The sequence below is a fragment of the Zootoca vivipara genome, chromosome 4, assembly GCF_965207765.1.
Source record: "Zootoca vivipara chromosome 4, rZooViv2.hap1.1, whole genome shotgun sequence".
NCBI classification, from domain to species: domain Eukaryota; kingdom Metazoa; phylum Chordata; class Lepidosauria; order Squamata; family Lacertidae; genus Zootoca; species Zootoca vivipara.
In genome coordinates this window covers 91,616,099-91,639,133 of record NC_142587.1, presented here as the reverse complement: position 1 = coordinate 91,639,133, position 23,035 = coordinate 91,616,099, and the positions used below count along the sequence as shown (strand labels likewise).

The window sequence follows — 23,035 nt, the reverse complement described above, 5'->3', positions numbered from 1 at the left end:
TTAAGCAGAGGTTGGATGGCCATCTGTCATGTGGGCTTTAGCTGAGATTCCTGTATTGCAAGGAGCTGAGCTATATGATCCTTCCAACTCTACGATTCTATGACTATATGAAACCTGTGGTGATGGAGGGCCATAGCTTTCTTAGTTCTGGGCTACAAAAGACACCATTCACAATCAAAATGAAGTAGGGAAAGGACAAAGCTGTTATATTAAAGGAGGACAGGGAGCAGATCGGTGAACAAAAGGAAAACCATATGGTGCTTCTGCAATTTTCCTGAACCTCTTCTAAAAAGATGGTCAGAGGATGTCAAAAGGGCTTCAACATCACAAGAAATGACACCAACACTGAATCAGGACCAAATTATACAAGGTGATCTGGAGACATAATATCTATTTGCTTTTTGTTTTTAACTCAGGCACAAACGTGTTCCAAATATGATCTGAATAGCAGTCCATAGGAGGGGAGAGTCATCTGGTGCTCAAGCCCTGCCTGTGAGTTTCCCAAATGCAACTGGCTGGCCACTGTGAGAGCAGGATGCTGGACTTGCTGTTTAGTCATTTAGTTGTGTGCAACTCTTCGTGACCCCATGGACCATAGCACGCCAGGCACTCCTGTCTTCTACTGTCTCCCGCAGCTTGGTCAAACTCATGCTTGTAGCTTCGAGAACACTGTCCAACCATCTCGTCCTCTGTCGGACTAGATGGGCCATTGGCCCAATCTAGCAGGCTATTACAGTATTAGGTTTTTAAGAAGTTCTGTGTGTTTTGTCTGTTGTGAACCTATTGCTATTCAGTTCCATTTGGCTACTCCAAATGCTAGTGTTATGACCAAGACATTCATTTCGCTTACACAAGATGAACAGCCAGCACCCATCAATTTGGGTAGATGTCCCTGGCTCGTGCCTGCAATCAAATCTGCTTCTCTCCGCAGAGCAGCAGCACGAGCATAGTCAAGTCCACCTCTGCTGGCAAAAAACTAATCATGGGCCTCATTTTTCCCACTTAAGAATGAACCAATTTATCACATTTCTACTCTTCTGGCTTGAGTTCAAGCTAATACCATGGCAAGTAGAAGCAGGGAGCCAGTAGCCAGATTGCTTCTTTTCTCCCTCACTGATTGTTGGAATGAGCTGGAAAGGCTCCAAAAGCAACAAGCAGAGAAGCTCACCACCACCACTAGCCTGGAACAGTCTGGCCCAACTTTTCCTGCTGATTTTGCATCTGGGGCAGCCAGACTGGAAGGGAGATTGAGACCAGACAAGGGAGCCACAAGCAACAACCAGCAACATGGCCTTTTCCATCCTTAACAGATACTGTACTCAGTTAAAAGTGTGGGCGGGGGAATCCTAAGCCTTAAATCGTTGATTGAAGACTTCTGGATCAAAAAGGCACTTTTTGTTACAGTCCTATTAGCATTTTCTACTCTTCCGGAAATGCTATCACACAGCAATGAGTTAAAACTTAGTACAGCAGCAACCTCAGATAACTCCAAGGGATTATAACTATGACTTGTGAGTAAGTCAGAAGGCCAGTCCTGGGTCCAGAGGCATTCATAAGCATTTCACATTTAACTTCCAGCATTGGTAATGAAACTTGACATTAGCATTCCAGGGGTGTCCTAGAGCACAAGTAATCCACGCTAGAAACCACATTTTGAAATCCATGTTGCAAGGGGTTTAATCAGACGTCTGGGTTTGTGCAATTATGTGTGAGCTAGCAAGAAGGAATGATGGAAAGCAAAAGACAAGGGGAGTGCCAAAAACAGCTTTCCCACAAACTATTTTAGGGATTTTGCCCCAGTGGCCACAACCTCTCTCCCTCCGCTCCCTTTGCATTTTCTCCAGAATATACACATACTATTTCTTTATACTGAAGAAGAAAAAGAAAGAAGTTTGAAAGAATCTCTCATACTTTGCTAGAAAGGTTATAAAGACTACCGATCAACCCTCCCTCTTGCCCCATTCTCTTATCTCCATTAAATCCCATCACTGATCTTTCGCTATCAGAACTCCCACTGTTGTTTTTACCTGCCAGATTTTCTACTTAAGCCTTCAGAGTAGGTAACCTTCTATCACATGCAAGGTGCTAAACAGAAGTCATTCCAGTAATTAACGTTTTAACTTTTACGCAGAAGCAGAGCACCAGATCATTCCTGGCTTTCAGCTGCACCTCACATTAAAGGATTTAGGCCTAATCTTTTTAAGAATTTCTCACTGCAAGAGTTATTTGTATGCTCTCCTCTGCCACAAACTGTTGGGCAGCCTAAGCGACTGAAGGGTCTCGCTTAGAGCAAGCAAGCGGCTGCCGAATTGGGGTGTTGAAATACAGTCGTACCTCCGCTTTACTATCCCACTGGATACGTAAACTTCGGGATGCGAACGTGACAAACCCAGAAGTATTTTTCTGGGTTTCGCCACGCGCACATGGCTCTACACGCCGTGCGCATGCGCAGAAGTGCTAGACCGTACCGGGCACATGCGCAGAAGCGGTCCTCCGGTGGCAAATTCCTCAGGGTGCAGCCGGACCTCCAGAACAGATGCCGTTCGCAACCGGAGGTACCACCGTACCACTTGTTGGCATCTGGCTATCTCAAAAGACAATGGAGTGTGCCTCTGCGGGTGAACTCAAAACCACTGGAGAATCACAGCACCTGCTGTGGCTGCAGAGACCGGTAACTCGTAACTGCTGCCTCCTGCAGTGTTTTTGCTGTGTTAGCAGCACCAAAGGGACCTCTCTGGGGAGCAAGCCTGAGCAGTGTGTGTGGAGGTTCCAGGCTGCCCAGACAACAAGATGTGGTCACTGTTGTGGTCCAAAGGAAAGCAGAGCACCAAAGGAAATTTGGCACCAGCTCGGCTACAGGAGTTGCTGGAATGAGGCGTACAAGATGCCATCCAAACATCTTAGGAACTCCACTCTGGATTTGTGTAGGGTTTAGTCTTTAGCCTCTTCTTCTACTAAAGATGTCTGGGTAAGCCTAAACATTACTCTAGAGAGGATAACAGAGCACGTGTTTTGTTGCACTCATAAAGTTCCATGTCCACTCTTTGGCATCTTCAGTTAACAGGATCTCAGGTGGAATGGAGACAAGGAAACTATACAGATGAAACCTGAGGAACGCAGAGACATTTTCACGCTGGCCTTCCAACCTGACTATTTATGAAGCATTCCGTGTAACCACTATAAGCTACTTTTCAACTGGCGATTCAATATCTAGACAATTTTATTTGTAAACCACTTTGCAATCCTTACAGGTGGAATAGAGAAACAATGTAGCACATTATTAATTATCCTTGTTAACTGTATTTCTTATCCTCCCTTCACACCAGGTCACCAACTTCATATTTTGGGAAATGGTTTGTCCATTTGTTCTCTAGGTTTGGCCATCTCTCAATAGATCATTGCCAAACTTAGCACAAGGGTTCCTGAGTTGGGGGCAGCGATCTCTGTCAACGTTCGGATGCTGAACACCATTATGATTCAAGATGGCAGTTTGAAATATCATTTCGGCGTGACTTTGCCTGTTTTTTGGGGGGGGGCATAGGTTTGGATGCCTCTTGAAAGATTGTCACCAAACTTGACATGCATGTTTCTGAGATGGGGGTGGCAGACTTTGGATGCTAGCCACCATTTTGAATCAAGACAGTGGACTGAAATGTCACCAATGTGGGCCTCCAAGCCCACATTCGCTTCCTGCTTCCTCTCATCTCTACAGGAAGTTACCTCAAGTACTTCCTTTAGACCTGGGAACTAACTATATACACAGGGAAGAAACCTGGTTTATGCAGAACCAAGTTTCAAAATGCAAAACCCAAGAGATGTAACATTAATGTGCACATTAAGCTCTGCTCCTTCCAAATGGAACACATTTTCCTTACAACTAAAAGTTTGCAAATCTTTTACCACACCTTGACTAAAATTGGATTTTGAAGTCTTTTTTGAAAGCTAGACTGTTGGCTTAACTAAGGCAGGGCGGGCACCTTCTTCAGCCTCTTATGAGCCAAGCCAGAACACACAATTGTGGGCTGGAACCAACTAATCTGAATCATTTAGCTGCACATAATTAAGGCCTTAAATGCAAGTTTCATGAACACAGAGGATGTCAAATTATAGCTGGCGAGCGTGTTCAGCTTGCTCTGCAGTATTCTTTTCCTCAGAAATTGTTAGGCATTAAGAACTGCACCAGACCTTGAAAAACAGCCTTTAAAATTACAGAGTTGGAAAATAATAATAATTCAGTCTTAACACACACACACGTTTCCAACTTTTACCATGTTGACATTACATTATTCAAAATTACACACACATATGAGCACAGACATTCGTGAAGCCCAGAATGCTTTTATTTTAAATGAAAGCCAATATGTGCAGCAGTCAGTCTGCACTAATGCACTTTGGGGGCTACTGCATTTAGTTCACCCCACCCTTTGAGCACTGTAATAAATGTGCAGGCTGACTATGCATCTAGACATAATATCATGTAATCCGATTTTTTTGGGCAAAAAAAATGAAAGGCACAAATACAGGATGGGAGACACCTGGCTTGAGAGCAGTACATGTGAAAAGGATCTAGGAGTTTTGGTTGACCACAAACTTGACATGAGTCAGCAGTGTGATGCAGCAGCTAAAAAAGCCAATGCAATTCTGGGCTGCATCAATAGGAGGATAGCATCTAGATCAAGGGAAGTAATAGTACCACTGTATTCTGCTCTGGTCAGACCTCACCTGGAGTATTGTGTCCAGTTCTGGGCACCACAGTTCAAGAAGGATACTGATAAGCTGGAACGTGTCCAGAAGAGGGCAACCAAAATGGTCAAAGGCCTGGAAACGATGCCTTATGAGGAACGGCTTAGGGAGCTGGGTATGTTTAGCCTGGAGAAGAGAAGGTTAAGGGGTGATATGATAACCATGTTCAAATATATAAAAGGATGTCATATAAAGGAGGGAGAAAGGTTGTTTTCTGCTGCTCCAGAGAAGCGGACACGGAGCAATGGATTCAAACTACAAGAAAGAAGATTCCACCTAAACATTAGGAAGAACTTCCTGACAGTAAGAGCTGTTCGGCAGTGGAATTTGCTGCCAAGGAGTGTGGTGGAGTCTCCTTCTTTGGAGGTCTTTAAGCAGAGGCTTGACAGCCATCTGTCAGGAATGCTTTGATGGTGTTTCCTGCTTGGCAGGGGGTTGGACTGGATGGCCCTTGTGGTCTCTTCCAACTCTATGATTCTATGATTCTATGATTCTATGATTCCTTGCAACCTCCTGCAAAGACAGATGCTGCTGTTAAATGCAATTAAACATCAACAACTAATAATAATAAAGGCATGATCCAAAACTTCTTCCCAGGTCCTCAATCAACACTAGGCAGATGCAACTGTTGGTGCCTGTTATTATTTACTAGCCTTATTCAGATGACCCGTGAAACACAATTGCTTACCACTATTATTATTATTACTACTACAGCAGCTATATACCACCTTTTCTCCAAGATATTGTTCTCCTCAATTTTCCCAGCTTTCATTTAAAATAATAATAATAATAATACATTTCTACCATTTGTAGAATGATAGGACAACATGGACCAGCACTATCCTCCTGTGTTTTTGTAAGAAACTATTTTTCCCCTATTTTGCGCATTGTTAAGTGGTCTAGAGGCTTTGGCAGAGATGATGCAAGCATTTTTATTATTCTTAGTAAATAATAATAGGAAATAAAGAGAAGGCTATTGAAATTGAAAGAACAATTACTAGACAGCAAGACCCATTGGCAGGACTGAGCTGTAAGAGTCTGGGAGGGAGTTCCAAAGGTTATATGCCCCCCCACAAAACTGCTGAACAGAACAAAACACACTTCCTGATAAGATGGTATCTGCAAGGCACCCTCTTCTGCAAAGCTAAGTGATCTATTAGATATGTAAAGGGTAAGACAGTCTATATTGCTGGTTGTAAGACTCTGGGGAGCAAGCAAGTACGGTAGCTTGCGTTTATCCGAAATTTGGTTGACGTTGTCATGTGAGAAAACACAGTGTGGGAATTACAAAATGCCAGTGTACCTTTATAGATTCCTCGATCGTGATACTTATCTTCAAGAAAGTGAAAGACCTATCATCACAACTCTAAATTTCCTGCTTCTTTATCAGCGTAACTCAGAAGCTCTGTTTTGCACATGAGCCGGAACTGGCTGTCAACTTCAAAGATATGGGTTGTCTTCCTTGAGCCTTTGGCAAGGGATGTGTTGCGAGACCCGAGCCCAGCAACAAGGATGATGGCTAGGATCTCCTTTGGAAGAATGGCCTTTGTTTACCTTTCCGGAATTCCAGCCTCCATGCATTTATCATTCGAAGAAAGTATACTGGTACCGTGTTTCTCCTAAAATAAGACACGTCTTAAATTTATTTTTCCTCCAAAAAAACACACCACGGCTTATTTTCAGGGGATGTCTTATTTTTTATTAAGTATTTTTTATTAACCATGCATTTTGTAAAGTGGGCAAGGCAAGAAAAGAAAGTAGGGTACTGTACCGGTAGTGTTTTGAAACTGGGCTTTGGGGCTCGGCATGGTGCGCTGCACACTGTGGCTCTTGCCGTCGGGGCTTGGCGTTGCGCACGCTGCGGCTGTTGCCGGCTCCCGCTCGGTTGGGGTTCGGCTCTGTGATTGCTGCGCCTCTTGCCGGCTCCCCTCAGTCGGGGCTTGGCTCCGCGAGCGCTGCACCGCTTGCCGGCTTTTGCTGAGTCGGGGCGGGCTGTTGCTGGCTCTCACCGGGTCCCAATGGTCTCCTGCTCAGTCGGGGCGGGCTGTTGCTGGCTCTCACCGGGTCCCGGGTCTCACCGGCTCTCACCTCGGGGAGGCGTGCTGTTCAGGCTCCCGCTGGGTTGGAGCTCGGCGAGCGCTGCGCCTTTTGCCGGCTCCCGCTCAGTAGGGGCACGGCGCGGCGCGCTATTGCCGGCTCCCGCTCAGTCAGGGCTCGGTGCGGCGTGTGCTGCACCTCTCACCGGGTCCTGCTGTGTCGGGGGTCGGCGTAGCGCGCTGTTGCAGGCTCCTGCTGCGTCGGGGCTCGGCGAGCGCTGCACCTCTTCCCTGCTCCCGCTCAATCGGGGCTTCGTGCGGCTTGCGCTACAGCTCTCGCCGGGTCCCGCTGGGTTGTGGATCGGCACGGCGCGCTGTTGTCGACTCTCCCGGGTCGGCCCTCGTGGGGTCCTGCTTGGTCGGGGCTTGGCGCGCTGTACTGCCGGGACCTGCGGCTCTCGCGGGGTCCTGCTGGTCGGCTCCCGGGGGGGTCCTGCTGGTCGGCTCTCGGGGGGGTCCTGCTGCAGCTCTTGCCAGCTCCTGGTCAGTCGTGACTCCACATGGGACATGCTGCTGGGTGATTTGGCAGGGCAGCAACATCCGTTTCAGGGCGCCGACAGGAAACTTCCTTTTCCTCTTCCTCTTCCTTGGCGCCATCCAGACCTGCTTCCCCCCCCGGCTTATTTTCGGGGTATGTCTTATATTTATTCTACCCTTGAAAAGCCTGCCGTGGCTTATTTTTGAGGCCCGTCTTATTTTAGGAGAAACACGGTAGCAACAGATTAAATGGTATGATCTTCTGCCAAACTCTACAGTTCTTATGGCTCAATCCTGCCAGTGTATCCAAATGTCCAGCAATTATTCTTACAATTTCAGCAGTCTCCTCTTTATTTTCTGCACCTTGATCAGATTTTTAAGGGAGATTAGCCCAGCTCAGGGGTCAGCAACCTTTTTCAGCCGTGGGCTGGTCCACCATCCCTCAGACCTTGTGGTGGGCCGGACTTTATTTTGAAAAAAAGTATGAACAAATTCCTATGCCCCACAAATAACCCAGAGATGCATTTTAAATAAAAGGACACATTCTATTCAGGTAAAAACATGCTGATTCCTGTACTGTCCATGGGCCAGATTGAGAAGGTGATTGGGCCGCATCCAGCCCACGGGCCTTAGGTTGCCTACCCCAAATACTGAAGCTACCTTGCATGCAACAGCACACACATTTGCCCAGGTTGCAATCCTATACCCACTTACCTGGGAGTAAGCTCCATTGAAACTCAATGGCACTTTCTTCCGTGTGCATATGTATATAGGCTTGTGCTATTAAATCTCAGTTGCTGTAAACTGCAGGAGGGGGAGAGAACTGTTGTGATCAGATCCTGCAGGGGGCTTCCCACAGGCTATTGTGAGAACAGGAAGCTGGACTAGATGGGCTAGCAGGCTCTTCTCACGTTCTTATCTCCCACTTCTGAATTTTCGGTGAAGAGTTACAGATGGGACTACGACAGCTGGGTTGGTAGAGCATGAGACTCTTAACCTCAGGGGCATGGGTCCGAGCCCCACGTTGGGCAAAATATTCTTGCTTTGTAGGGGGTTGGACAATATTACCCTAGTGGTCCTTTCCAACTCTACAAAATGTGATTCTAAGACTAGCCTCAGGATAAAGGTAAAGGTAAAGGGACCCCTGACCATTAGGTCCAGTCATGACTGACTCTGGGGTTGCGCGCTCATCTCGCATTATTGGCCGAGGGAGCCAACGTATAGCTTCCAGGTCATGTGGCCAGCATGACAAAGCCGCTTCTGGCAAACCAGAGCAGCACATGGAAACGTCGTTTACCTTCCCGCTGTAGCGGTTCCTATTTATCTACTTGCATTTTGACGTGCTTTCGAACTGCTAGGTTGGCAGGAGCTGGGACCAAGCAACGGGAACTCACCCCGTCACAGGGATTCGAACCGCCGACCTTCTGATCAGCAAGCCCTAGGCTCAGTGGTTTAACCACAGCGCCACCTGGGTCCCTAGCCTTAGGATAGCACTTGGCTAAACTGTCCACTTACACCAGGGGTTCCCAAACTAAGGCCCGGGGGCCGGATGCGGCCCAATCACCTTCTAAATCCAGCCCACGGACGGTCCGGGAATCAGCATGTTTTTACATGAGTATAATGTGTCCTTTTATTTAAAACGCATCTCTGGGTTATTGGCTCCCAGTACGTTTCCAAGCACAATTCAAAGTGTTGGTGCTGACCTTAAAAGCCCTAAACGGCCTCGGTCCTATATACCTGAAGGAGCGTCTCCACCCCCATCATTCTGCCCGGACACTGAGGTCCAGCTCCAAGGGCCTTCTGGCGGTTCCCTCACTGCGAGAAGAAGCAAAGCTACAGGGAACCAGGCAGAGGGCCTTCTCGGTAGTGGTGCCCGCCCTGTGGAATGCCCTTCCATCAAAGGTCAGGGAGATGAACAACTACCTGACATTTAGAAAACACCTAATGGCAGCCCTGTTTAGGGAAGTTTTTAATCTGTGATATTTTAATGTATTTTTGTATTTGTTGGAAGCCGCCCAGAGTGGCAAGGGGAAACCCAGCCAAATGGGCGGGGTATAAATAAATAAATAATTTATTTATTTATTTGTAGGGCCTGTCTGGTGTTTGTACATGAGTAGAATGTGTCCTTTTATTTAAAATGCATCACTGGGTTATTTGTGGGGCATGGGAATTCGTTCATTTTTTCCCCAAAAAATATAGTCCGGCCCCCCACAAGGTCTGAGGGACAGTGGACCCCTGCTGAAAAAGTTTGCTGACCCCTGACTTACATCCCTGTTATGACGTGTGGAATTCCAAACAAGAACTCTCTCTTCCTCTCATCCGCCCCTTCCCGCCTGGCTCCTTTTATCGATTTCATTTTCTCACATTGCATTTTCCTCCCCTGGGACAAAGATGAGTCTAAAACAAGCAGGCGCCTGCTTCCCCTTTTGCAGAAATTTTAAGCATGCACCCCAGGCCAACCTCTTCCAGACTAATCTAAAGCCAACTGACCCTTATTTTTCATGCTTTAAAACAGAATCATTGTTTGCAATGATCCAACTGTGATTGCCAAGTTTTAGGCCTGGAACAAACTGCCAGCCCATTTTATTCCCATGATTTTATGTAGCTGGTGGGCATGACTTCCCTTTATAGGTTCTCATTGTGACAGGGGGAGAACCCATCTGCCTTGAAGGATCCAGATTTGTGAATGGAAGGCTCTCTAAAACACTTATTCTCACCCTCAGACTCGAGGCCAAGGAAACACCTATTTATAATTATAATTTAGTACAAAAGCCATTAGAAACAGCCAACAGCAAAACATTTAAGGGATGCAAAAGCTTTCAATATTTCAGGACTGTGCCAGCTGTGAAAGGGACATGACTAAGGGCTTATCCATACTTACCTTTCCTCTGCTCTTTCTAGGCTCAGTTAGGTAGAGCATGGTGCTGATAACCCCAAGGTTGCAAGTTTGATTCCCCATATGGGACAGCAGCATATTCCTGCATTGCAGGGGGTTGGACTAGATGATCCTCAGGGTCCCCTCAAACTCTATGATGAGGTCTGCACTTTAAAGCTCCGTGTCCGAGTGTGGGTTGTTGTTGGGGGGGGGGCGTTTGCCCCAGAGCTTTCAGCACGGAAACCCGCTCTTTAGTGCTCAATCGGAGCAAACATCGATCCACAGAAAATCTAATCCAAAATTTCAATCCAAATTGAATAAAACCATGCTTAGAAATGGAGGTTTAAAGTGTGGACCTGTGCCTGGAAAGAGCTGGGGAAAGGCAAGCCTGGATAAGCCCTAAGTCTTGCCTTTTGCAGGTATACAAACGGAAATAATCCACCTTAGCTGAAGGTGCTAAGCAGGAATCAGTTAACATTCAAGTGCTCAATAATCCCACCTGGGAGCATTCTTTCGCTTGCGACAACCTGCAGTCTCTGCATACCAGCTGAGGACATAACTATATTATAGACCAATCTGTCCTCATACATGCGGACACTTGTTTAAGAAAAAAAAAGGCTAAAGGAAACCAAAAGCAGTTGTCAGTCAATTCTTGCTTATTATAATTATTATTATTATTATTATTCAGCAGGATACGACACTGGATGGGGCTTCTAATGTCACCTCCACAGACGCATGCTAACCCCGAGCCACACACATAAAACAAAGCAGCATAGATCATTTCATCTCTGGGCATACAACAGAGAACATCAGTTCCATAGCTGGTATTGCACAGCAGAAATAACTTCAGACATGGCAGTTCAGCCAAGAGGAAAGTCGGATACATTTTTGTCATGTGCTCCCAGGACTTCAGAGGAGGGTGGACCACAGCAGGTTCCCTTGACTTCCATCTCTCCATTTGGGTTCTTGGTTAATCTCCACTTCATTCTATAAATGTGCTTCCATCGAAAGCAGAAGTCATAAAGTCTATTGCCCTGCCCCCCCCCCCGCCTTTCAAAGTACTAACCTGGAACTGTACGTATACAAGTTGGGTAGGGAGAAAAAAGAGAGAGATAAGACTGTCACAAGCAGAGCAGCATTCAGATCCATCAATCATCTCCTTGCCGGAGGGCTAAAATAATTTCTGATGCTGCAAGTAGATTATGAACTCAGAAGAATTCTTCATAAGGTTGTTTTTAACATTTGTATTTTTCCTTTAACTGGGGCATGAGAACGGGGCAAGTTGTGCAATTCGAATTTTACAGAGACTCTCAAGAAGGTAAAAAACAAAAACAAAAAAATCTCAAAATAAGGGTGCAGTGCTCAGAACATGCAAACTCATGACACACATGCATGAAAGCCGCCAATACCCTCCCAAGCTGGACACGCAGGTCAGGTGTGCAAATATTTCCCTGGAAAGGGCAGGTATTTCTGTCCAGGGATACACCCTTACAAGCACAAGGAAGGTGGTGTGCAGAATACACAGGCGTGACCAGTGCTGCCAACATAAGCCGTGTGACAATGGGGAAACCAAGGCAAGAGGAAGCCTCAAGTGCATGTAGACTGCAAGGCCATTAATGCTTTCGGCCTCTGAGATAAGCACCTGAAGACTTTGCCTTTAGAAGCGGGGAGGCAGCTTCCCCATGCTTGCTTCCCACGGCAGCCCAAGTTTTCCCATGGATGCTTCCACACAAAAGCATGGGCTAAAGACACACAGCAGGCTGGGAAAGACAAACGCTGGAGAAATGCTGACAGTCAGTGTAGACAGATGGACCAATGGTCAGACTCAGTATAGGGCGTCTTCCTCTGTTCCTAAATTTACTTTTGATCTGCAAATTAAGCCGGACACCCTAGCAGGACAGTAACTCAGAACTGCCACATTCATGTTTATTCCAGGGGTGGGGGGAGAGAAAGACAACTGCCAACCCACCTTTTTTAAAAAGTAAATCAAAATCTATGTTAGGAACTAAGAAGACAAAACTCAAAGGTTCCAACTATTCTGTATTAATCAGCAATATAAACTTGGCAATGTGTGGGAAGCCTGTGGCCCTCCGTATCCTGCAGGACTACAACTCCCATCAACTCCAACCACACAGCCCAGGCAAATGCCAGGTGTACTCGAGAACACAGCTCAAAACTGGCCAGGTGTCAGGCTCATTTTGCAACTGGCCCAGGTCCAATTGCAACCATGTGGAGATCTCAGCATGCCTGGTTGGCAACTGGGGAAAGCGAAATGTCACTTAGAGAAGGATCTTCAAACTTCATTTGAAGCTTGAATTTGTTTTATTTTTATGTTTCATTTTTATGTTTTTATGTGTTATAAGAGATTTGATCTTTAAAATATAAAGCGGTGTACTGTAGAAATTAAATGAATGATAATAATAATAAAGTCCACTGCCAAAAACAAAAAAAGGTGTCTAGACATTCCATTGTGGCGACCGTAACCCAGGTTTAAGGCGCCATTTGGCGATTAGATTATATATATGGGAGTTTCTAACACTGGAGACGGGCATGTTCCACACCCCTACCCTAGCAGGACCAGTGATGGGAGTAATAGTTTAACAACAGCCGGAGAATAAAGTTTCAGAAATACGGCTAGAAAAGTATCTACTACAATGGTACCTCGGTTTAAGAACAGCCCTGTTTACGAACTATTCGGTATACAAACTCCGCAAAACTGGAAGTAGTGTTCCGGTTAGCAAACTTTACCTCCGTCTATGAACAGAAGCCGAATGGTGGAAGGGCACCTCGGTTTAAGAACGGCTCTGCTCCGCTTCCGGTCTGGCGCCATTGAAAGCCGGAGGGGAATTTTCGGGTTCCGAGGTTCCCGGCGCCTCAGAGTGCCGCTTGGGCAAAGCGGCCACCCGGAGAACCCCCGAATTTGGCTTTTCGGGGACGTGGGTACCCAGCAGAGCTCCTTTGAGTCCAGTTCGCCACCCGACAACCCCCTTTTTGGGGGAAGACGTGCGCAGGCAGAGCGGACGGAGCCTTGGGTCTTTTTGCTACCTCTGAGGCGGTAAGCTCCGTGCCGGCGACAACGCGCGCTAGATGCCTCCAAAGAAAGAAATCTGGACTTGTAAGTAAAGAAAGTTTATAAATTTGGACGAATTTGGGACACAGGAGGGGAATTTAAAAGAAAACGGAGGTCGTTCCCCCCCCTACCGAGGTACCATCAAGCAATTGCAGAGCCTGCAGCCATATCGCTGGAACGGGACTCTGGACTTTGCTAAAAAGTAACTTGTACCCCTCCCCGGTGGTAGCGGAGCCAAGGGGAGGTGAAGGATATTTAATTTGGATCTCCGCAAGTTTTGGATATAAATAAGATCAAACTCTCCGATAGCGGGGTGACAGAAGCCTGGATGTACCGGCCAGCCAAAAAAGGATTTACTCTCGGGCACAACAGCCTATGCGCCATTCTGTAATTTGAGAAGACAAAGGACGGAGATAGTCAAAACAACCAGACATGCTGTGTGAGAAAGAGATGCAAACTGTGTGGGAAAAAGTGCGAGAGGTGATGCAGGGAGTTAAAGAGTATACGAGACTGACAAAGTTATGTATTGAGAATCTACGCCAACCTCTCTCCGCTGACAGCACTGACGCCCAGACTGAAAATTCAGAAAATAAAAACTTTAACTTTTCAAGACAAGAAGACCGAGAGGGCTTACAGTTATCGAACGAAGTGCAGCCGGTGGGAGAGGCTGCACGGGACATGAGCTCCCAGGACCTGTGTCTCCCAGTGAGAGAGGGAGAGCAGGTTCCTGGAAAAAACAATCAAGCTGTGCCACAGACTGAAGTGATGGCCTGGGTTCGAACCTCCTTTGTGAGAGAGGGGAGGCAAGAACCGGGCGAAGAACATGCTAACTGGGAGAACAAGAAAAAGGAACAACTGGACTGGGGATGGCAGGGGGGTTGGTGGAGCGAAGAAGCTGGGTTGAAGTGGGTGAGAGATGGAGTGGGTTGAGAGGAATTGTAAACAAAGGGACGGATTAAATGGTTTGGATTTGGACTGAACATATGAGCTGATTGGGATATCCAGGGGAATGTCATCCGGTGGAGGAGGGGGGATATTAGGTTTTCAAATCGTAATTGGAGGGAAAGATTATTTGTTTTGATAGTTAGAATAATTTTAGTGAAAATTTAAGAGGCTAAAGGGTGTAATTAGAGGCTTAATTAAATTGGTAATGTGGTTTAAAGATGTTAGAATGTTAAACTGTATATGTTAAAATTCTTTTTCGGTGAATAATTGGAGAGATTTTAATTTAATTAGAAATTTGCTAAATAGGGGTTATATTTAGGCTCGGGAAGGGAGGAGCGGGGAAGTCAATGTTATGACAATGTGATGAATAATAGATTGGTTTTATTTTCTTTTTTTCTTTTTCTTTTGCTTTTTGTTTTAGCTATTTTTTGCTTTTTGCTTTTTTCTGTCTTTTTTGGATTTTTTCTTTTTATTGTTGATGATTGGCTGTATGGTTATATGGAGATAATGATATGAATGGAAATCTTAAGTTGAAAATGACAATAAATATAATTTAAAAAAAAAAGAACGGCTCTGCTCACCTGTGTTTTCTCATCCAAGTCCCCCTCCACCTCATTCTCAAAAGATAAAGCAGGCATCCCCAAACTGCAGCCCTCCAGATGTTTAGGCCTACAACTCCCATGATCCCCAGCTAACAGAACCAGTGGTCAGGGATGATGGGAACTGTAGTCCAAAACATCTGGAGGGCCGAAGTTTGGGGATGCCTGAGATAAAGGAACAGAAAGCTTTGCATGCAGAAAGTCCCCGGATTCAATCTCCAGTTTCTCCTGGAAGATCTGGGAGAAACTTTGGTTTGAAACCCTGAAGACAAGGCCAGCCCTATCATTTGGTAGGAGACAGCTGCCTGGGTGTATAGAGTATGCCCCACAATCTTTCCTGTACCCTCCTAGGCTGCCCCTAGATGTAGTGGATGATGCTATCCCAATGCCAGTGTTAAGGTAAGGTTAAAGCAGCAAAATCCTTTGGGTTGGCCACAGGCAAACCAGACCCAGAGTAGCAACAAAACAGAGCTAGATGGAAGAATGGTCTGACTCAGTGGCGCAGCTTCCTATGTTCCTACTCCCAGCATCGGTGAACAGGAGCGCACACGCTCCAAAGAACTGAATAAAGTCAGTTTTTAAGATTCACTGTATGTCAGGACATTCCTGCGGAGGGAGGAGATGGGCTTGTGCTCACCTGGTGTACACATTCCCCTTCTCGTTTTAAGAGAGCTGTGTGAGAGATCTCATGCACCAGTAGGACAAAATATTCCTGTTTTACAAGTGCCATGCAAATTCTGAGATCCACCAGCAGAAATGCTACCTTAGGCTAAATATGTCTAGTTGCTCCACATCAGGCTGGAAACAACAATGAATTTCATGTGATAAAAACACCTGGATCAGCCTCAAGAAAAAGCAATGGGCATGATTTTGCTTTGACGCTTTGAAAAGTTTGCTTTAATACACCCGGCACTCGTTTTGCGGGAAGTAAACCAAGAGCTGGCATGTATTCCAGAGTCACTAGCTTAGCTTAAAATGTTTATTACTGCTTTCCTGTTTCCTTACCCCCTCAGGCGGAAACTTTGACAAACCCTGCTTGGAGGTTTAGACGCAAGATATTGATCCACTGCGAACAACAGTGCCCTCTTCTCTCTGTCCTTTGCTGGAGAACTTGCTACAGTCCTAAGCACTCTTGGCTGGAAGCTTTCCACGGAATCACAGAATCTTGGAAGGGACCCAAGAGTCATCTAGTCCAACCCCCTGCAATGCGGGAATATTTTGCCCAACATGGGGCTTGAACCCACAAGCCTGAGATTCAGAGTTTCATGATCTACCCACTAGGCTACTATGTTACTTCACTCTGTGAGTTAATTGAACAAAACAAAAGTGCCACAAGAAAAAATAGAGAGCTGTGCATTCAACTAAGAGCATAGACCTGCTGACATTAATGAACATAAGTTAGACATCCGTTTACTTCAATGGGCTATCTCTGAGTAAGGCTAGTACTGAATATCACCCGTAGTCTGGTGACAGATAGCTAGATTATTGCTGCCCCAGCTGGGCTCCTTTGGAAGGGAGGGAGGGAGGGATAAACCATAAATTTTAATAAATAAAAATAATGTTAATCGGCACTCCAATCCACCTTAGCCATTCCGAAAGCCCAGTGCATTCCAAATGCCATTCCTACAGGAGAGAGCGAGACAGCATTCCCATCTATTTGGCAGCAACGCCTTAAGGGCAGAGTAAATCATCCTATGGGTATTCTTCTATATTTACTGACACACCCTCCTTTTCGCCCTGACAGGGACTCGAGGTGGCTTACACAGCTAAAAACATTTGGGGGGAGGGGTGCCAACTTAAATGAAATATGGGGCGGGGGGAGGCCAGGTAAGCCCCGGTCCACATGATGGATCACAAGATGCGGCACATGCACACCATTTGAATTGCAATGCCTATTAACTTAGGGTGGGGTGGGGGCTCAAATATTTTATTGGGGGGAGTTGGGGGGGAGCACAAGTTTTTAAAAGATTGACAGAATCCTAGAGCGAAATAGAGAGAAACTCGGCGTTATTATTCCAACGGGGCATCCAGAACTTTTATCTTCCAACTTCTATTGGGCGCGCGCATCCCTCTCTCGAATGGATGGGGAAAGGAGGCTCGGGAACTTACCCGCCCGCCCCCCCAACCAGGTCTTATCTCGCCACACGGCTGCTCCAGCCCCCTCCCCTCCTCGTTACCTCAGCAGCAACGCCCCCCTGCGAAGCGCACCTGCGCCGTCTCCACCACCGCCTTGCCTCAGGAGCACCCGGGCGCTCGCGAGCGCTTTCCCTTCCCCGAAAGCAAGCGAGAAGCTGCAGAAACGTCCGAGGCTCGCGCTGCCCAGGAGGAGATGGAAAACGGGGTAAAAAAAAAAGCGTTACCTCCTCTTTCCTTCCTCTGTTTACGTGCCCCGAACTGCAGCCAACCGCCGACGCTTAAGCCGCGCAGGGCGCGCGCGACGCTCCAAGGGCAGCCAGGCGCCTCGCTGGGAAAGAAAGCGAAAGGTGCGCCGCCCGCCCTTGCCTGCGCGGCAGGCGCAACGCCCCCCCCCGCCGCCCTTCTGGGCCCTCTGGACCAATGAGAGGACTGGGAGGGCCCTCGGAGGCAGAGCGGGAACTCCCTCAAGCAAGCTTGCCCCCACCTCACTGTTTCCTCTTAACTCCCCAGCATTGATGAACAGGTTAAAAAGCACAGGTCTCACTACTGATCCTTGGGAGAATTCACTTTCCACATCTCTCCATTTGTGTTTTTTTATTTTTTATTTTATATATGTATGTATGTATGTATGTATGTATGTATTGTGTATACACACACACACACACACACACACACACATATATATATATATACACATACATACATACACATACCGGTACATACATACATACCTATGTATGTTTTTTATTGAGTTTTCATTTTTCTACATATCAAATTAAACATCCAATGACTTCCCAACAACCACTATTTTACTATAGCCATTCAAATCAATTTTCCACTTTTACATCGGTCAAATATTATTTTCCCTCTCTTGAATTTATTTTAACGCTGCCAGCATTTTCAGCTGTGCACAATTATTTTCCATGCATTCAATAAACATTTCCCACTCTTCTTTAAATATATATTCTTCTTTGTCTCTTATTCTGTAAGTTGAACCTGCATATTAACATCTTAAATTGCCAATCTTCTTTTACAAGGGACCTCACTCACTTTCCTTGGGGGGGGGGGCAACAAAACTCTCCGTGGCTGCTGTTGCACACATAAAAAAAACTTTTCTGGCACCTGGGAATTTCTGTCTGGGTTGTTCCCAACAAAAAGGATTCTGGTTTTTGGGGGGAGAGGTAAATTTAAACATTTTTTTTCAGCTCATTAGAAATCATTTCCCAATATTCTTTCACCTTTCTGCATGTCCAACATCTCTTTGTAGAACTGTCCTTTTATTCCTGCTGTTTGCTGCTACTTAACCAATTCCTGCTCCACAAGAGGATCTCCCCTCTTATTAGTTCAGTTATTCAAATGTGCCAAGCGGGGATGTAAGCTCTCTCAGTTCAACATTCAATCTCATGTGTGATTTGGCTTCCTCTGTGCTGAAGTCTGGGATTACATGCGTACCAAAAACCAAAATTCAGCTTTTTACCATGAGAAAAAATACAGGCGTCCTTTAAAAGAAAAAAGTTGCAACCAGGGTTTAATTTTTCAGCCAGAACTTGTCAGAACTCAGTTCTGGCACCTCTCAGATGGGTGCCATTGGCATTATAAGAGAACAAGGGAGGTGTTCATGGTGAGTTCCAGCGCCTCTTTTTCTAGAAAAATAACACTGGTTGCAACCCTAATCACACTAGGGCATCCGTCCTGAGTAGTGACACTTCAATTTTTTTACAAACTAGACATTGGGAATTAGGGTCCTTGGAGCACCTGAACTAATATCAGCTCCAAATCTGGGGTGTCCATCACAGTGAAGATGCATAATTATTGTGCTAAAATGGAAACCAGGGTGTTGATATATTTGTTGTTGTCGTCGTTTAGTCGTGTCCGACTACCCCATGGACCATAGCACGCCAGGCACTCCTGTCTTGCACTGCCTCCCGCAGTTTGGTCAAACTCATGTTCGTAGCTTCAAGAACACTGTCCAACCATCTCGTCCTCTGTCGTCCCCTTCTCCTTGTGCCCTCAATCTTTCCCAACATCAAGGTCTTTTCCAAGGATTATTCTCTTCTCATGAGGTGGCCAAAGTATTGGAGCCCCAGCTTCACGATCTGTCTGATATATTTGAGAGTTTGCATAAACTGGAACAAGGAAGTTAAGCTGATTTCTGTTTGTTTTAGAAGAGGCTAATTTCATTTCTTTCTCCAGCCTGACTAGTTGGGACGATGGAATGTGGTCATGTCAGTATTCTGAGCAGAAAGGCCAACATGCAGTAGATAGGAAGAATATGTGGTTGTTTTTGACCAAGTGGGAATATTTTCAGCTAGGAGATAAACACTGGTTGGGCAGCAACAGGAAGAAGCTTTCTCCTCTCCCAGCATGGTTAGGAAACGTTTCAGATGCTTCCCCCAGCAGCTGGAGGCTTGTATGTGCGTAAAAGGATTGTGGCCCTGAGGTGCCAGTCTTAAAAAACACACACGGTACATCAGCTGTTATTTTTTCAGGCTGCAGATGGGGTGGAATTTTTCAGCGCTCCCCTACATTAAAAAACAACAACCTTGCATTCAGAAAGCAAGCTCAGCCGGGAATGTGGGCTCTGGGCCCCACCAGACGACCTGTTTATGCAGAGGTTAGATTACCGTACATCTGGCCTTCATTGAGCTCCCCGTCCCCCGTCCCCCACTTCAGATTTTTAAAGGAGGTGGTTGAGGGCACTTAAAGGAGGTAGCTGAGGGCACTCAGCATTCATCCTACATCAGGGTGGATAAAAATCAATGATTAAAAAAAAATCGGATTTTTAAAAATTTAAATCGGATTTATAAAATAAAATGCTTTTGGAGGAAAAAAGTCTTTCTAAAGATAGTTTTCTATTTATGTTTACATTACAGCCCAAAGGCTATTCATCAGGAAAGAAGGATTTGTTTTAAGTTTTTCATGTGTGCTAAAACTCAGTCTAAGTTTTTTTTTAATTGTTTAACCACATCAGTTAACAAACATGGATACATATGCTATAAGGTTATTGCTTTAGTTAAATAAATTGTTTAAATTGTTCTTAAGGGAATGATCATTTTTCTCCTTCCAATAAAGTACGGTACAGCATAAAAGTTGTCCAAATATGAACAGTTAACTTAATTAAACCTCACAATAATTTCATAATTATCTGTCAATGTATTTCTAATAGTATAACCAAATCAGTAATTTTTGATATAACTGTAAAAACTACTCTGAAAATTTATTGTTCCAAAAATGAAACCTTCATCTGGTTGTAAATATTAAGATTATTCCAGCAAAAATGAGTCTTTCTGTAAAAATAAAATATTTAAATCAAGTATTACGTTATTTAAATCAAATCCACCCTGTCCTACATTCATCCTTATTTGCTTGCAGGGTGTTTATATATATTCCTGTTAATTTCATTCATTCACCCCATCCTTTTCATAGAATCATAGAATTGTAGAGTTGGAAGGGACCTAAGGGTCATCAAGTCCAACCCCCTGCAATTGCAGGAATCTTAAAGTATGCAAGACTGATGACCATCCTACCTCCACTTAAAAACCTTGGGGTTGCATAACTCCATACCCTCCAACATTTATCCAATGATGAAAATTGGGACATCCTAAGTAAAAGCGGGACATCCCGGAATCAAATCAGAAACCGGGACGGCTTCTGTAAATCCAGGACTGTCCCTGGAAAATATGGACAATTGGAGGGTCTGTCCCTGGCATTTCCTGGTAGAACTGGGAGAGACGCCTTCCTAAAACCCTGGGCAGTTCCTGCCAACCACAGTAGACAATGCTGTGCTGGATGGACCGGTGGTGTGACATGATATATTCCTTGGCTCCTAGGAGCGATGTTGGACCTCAAGCCCTAGGGCAAAGGCACGGCGGTGGAGTGAAGCTGATTTGCAACGCACTGAAACATCATCAGTGGATATGAGTCTCAAACTGGGTTTATCAGTGGAAGGCAAATTGGAAGAATATGTAAGCAATTTTTGTGTTCAATGTGAAAAGCATGCACGATTGCTCGGTGAGCTGCAACAAAACTTGCCACGCCCTCCCCTACCTCTCCTGCCCCAGAGCATTTGAATGAGACCGAAACTGGCTTTTTAAAAGTTTGATCACACAAATTAAGATGGTCATTCTGCCTGAGAACCAAGCACCGTTTTAAGGCTGCACGCCGCTGGAAGGCTGTAGTAATAAAACTTTTAACACTCCATGGAAGTCTGCATGAAGCTAGGGCTGCCATCTCCCACCCACCCCTGGCTTTAGCAGCAGAGATAAGGAAAACCGTTTCCCCACTTTTTATCTCTGAAACAGGATAAGCATCTCCTGCTATATCCCCTCATGACGAGCCATTAACTTTTAGCTGTCATTACTTGTTTAGGGACAGTTCCCCAAAAGCAAAGTGAGGAGTGGGCAAATTTGCTAAAAGGCCGCATAGTATGATGCAGCCTCTGTTATTATCATTGATTTAGCTGCTTCGGTCGTCTTTTGAAGGCACACCTTTCCAGCCCAAGGCTTTCCCTGATTATTGCAGTTGGGGCATACCTTTTCTATGTTAGAATGCTTTATTGCACTTCTGATTGCTATTCTCAGTAGTCGGGAGTGATGCTTTTATTGTACAGTCGTGCCTTGGTACTCAGACGTTTTGGCTCCCTAACGCCACAAACCCGGAAGTGAGTGTTCCGGTTTGCCAACATTTTTTGGAAGCGGAATGTCTGACGCGGCTTACGCAGCTTCCAATTGAGTGCAGGAAGCTCCTGCAGCCAATCGGAAGCCGCACCTTGGTTTTCAAACCGTTTCAGAAGTCGAATGGACTCCCAGAACAGATTAAGTTCAACAACCAAGGTACAATTGTACAGGCATACTCCCACACACTTATGTGTGATCGCCTCACACACAACCGCATATACGCATGGTGCTGGGGGGGAAATTGTAATTGAATCTTACCAGAAAATTATGGGAAGCAGCTGAAGAGTCCTTGTGCCTTGTGAGGAGACCTAGGGCCGTCTTAAGCGCCCCTGGCGCCGTGGTGCGCTGGATCCGTCTGGCGCCCTCCCGCCCCGTTTCCCAGGCGCTGCTGCGCGGCGGGCGGGCAGGCAGGCACAGCGCGGTTGCCATGGGTACAGCTGCGCGGTAGACCGGAGGGCCAGCGGGCGGGCACAGCTCGTGGTGCCCTCCTGGCGGGCCGGCGCCGTGGTGCCCTGCGCCACCCAGCCTGGCCGTAGGGCCGGCCCTGAGGAGACCCCGGAGCCCATCAGTAAGGGCAGAGAAAGCCCCGAAGAGGCCATAGATGCATAGGGACTTTGTTTATGCTACTCGGCCTCTTGACACTTGGGGCACACAGCAGAAGCACCTGCTTTCTGGCACATCCTGCAGCCTCCAGCCAGCTCCAGAGATCCAACTCTAGATATTTTTGTCTGGATTGGAAAGAGAGCTGGAGAACAGAAAAAATGGGCATTTAGAGGGTGCTCCCCACTTACGAGGGGCCTGGAATGCAAGCCCTGCATAAGTTGGGTGTGTGTGCCTGTATATCTTTATAATACAGTGGTACCTCAGGTTACAAACACCTCAGGTTACAGACCCTTCAGGTTATAGACTCCGCTAACCCGGAAGTAGTACCTCTGGTTAAGAACTTTACCTCAGGATGAGAACAGAAATCGTGCGGCAGCGGCATGACGGCACAACGGGAGGCCCCATTAGCTAAAGTGGTACCTCAGGTTAAGAACAGTTCCAGGTTAAGAATGGACCTCCGGAACGAATTAAGTTCTTAACCAGAGGTACCACTGTATTTGTGTTCTTTAATTTGCTGTACAGCACTTAGAGATATTTTATATTTTAAGCGGCACATAAATGCTTTTCTAAATCCAGAGGTTGACATAGGTAGTATGGGGAGGGGGGATTTGTAGAGAGTTGGGCCCAACTCAGGGAGGGTTAAAGTTTTTCTCTGAGCTGTTTAGCAACTCAGGTTTAGCCAGTGTTACACAAATGACTTTCTACTGCAACTAAGGTCCTGTAAGACCAAAGTCTCCTAGCAGTTCAGATTTAGCAAAATTCAGTTTTCAAGGAAACTGGGGCGTTTGCAGGAACTCCTATTTTATCTATATATG

The 23,035-nt window shown here is 45.9% G+C and overlaps 1 protein-coding gene across 22 annotated transcripts in view; it reads right to left on the bottom strand.

Annotated features, from left to right (window-relative positions):
- SYTL2 (synaptotagmin like 2) overlaps positions 1–17,330 on the bottom strand; it is a 58,341-nt gene extending 41,011 nt beyond the window's left edge. For 10 of the 22 annotated variants that reach the window (XM_035114528.3, XM_088668812.1, XM_088668815.1 and 7 more), the window contains exon 1: positions 17,166–17,314. The gene's annotated coding sequence lies outside the window, so the exon portion shown is untranslated. Of the gene's footprint in view, positions 1–16,982 lie in introns of all 22 variants that reach the window. The other 12 variants (XM_088668813.1, XM_088668816.1, XM_088668820.1 and 9 more) reach the window with 3 other exon arrangements.
- Between the last annotated feature and the right edge of the window lie 5,705 nt (positions 17,331–23,035).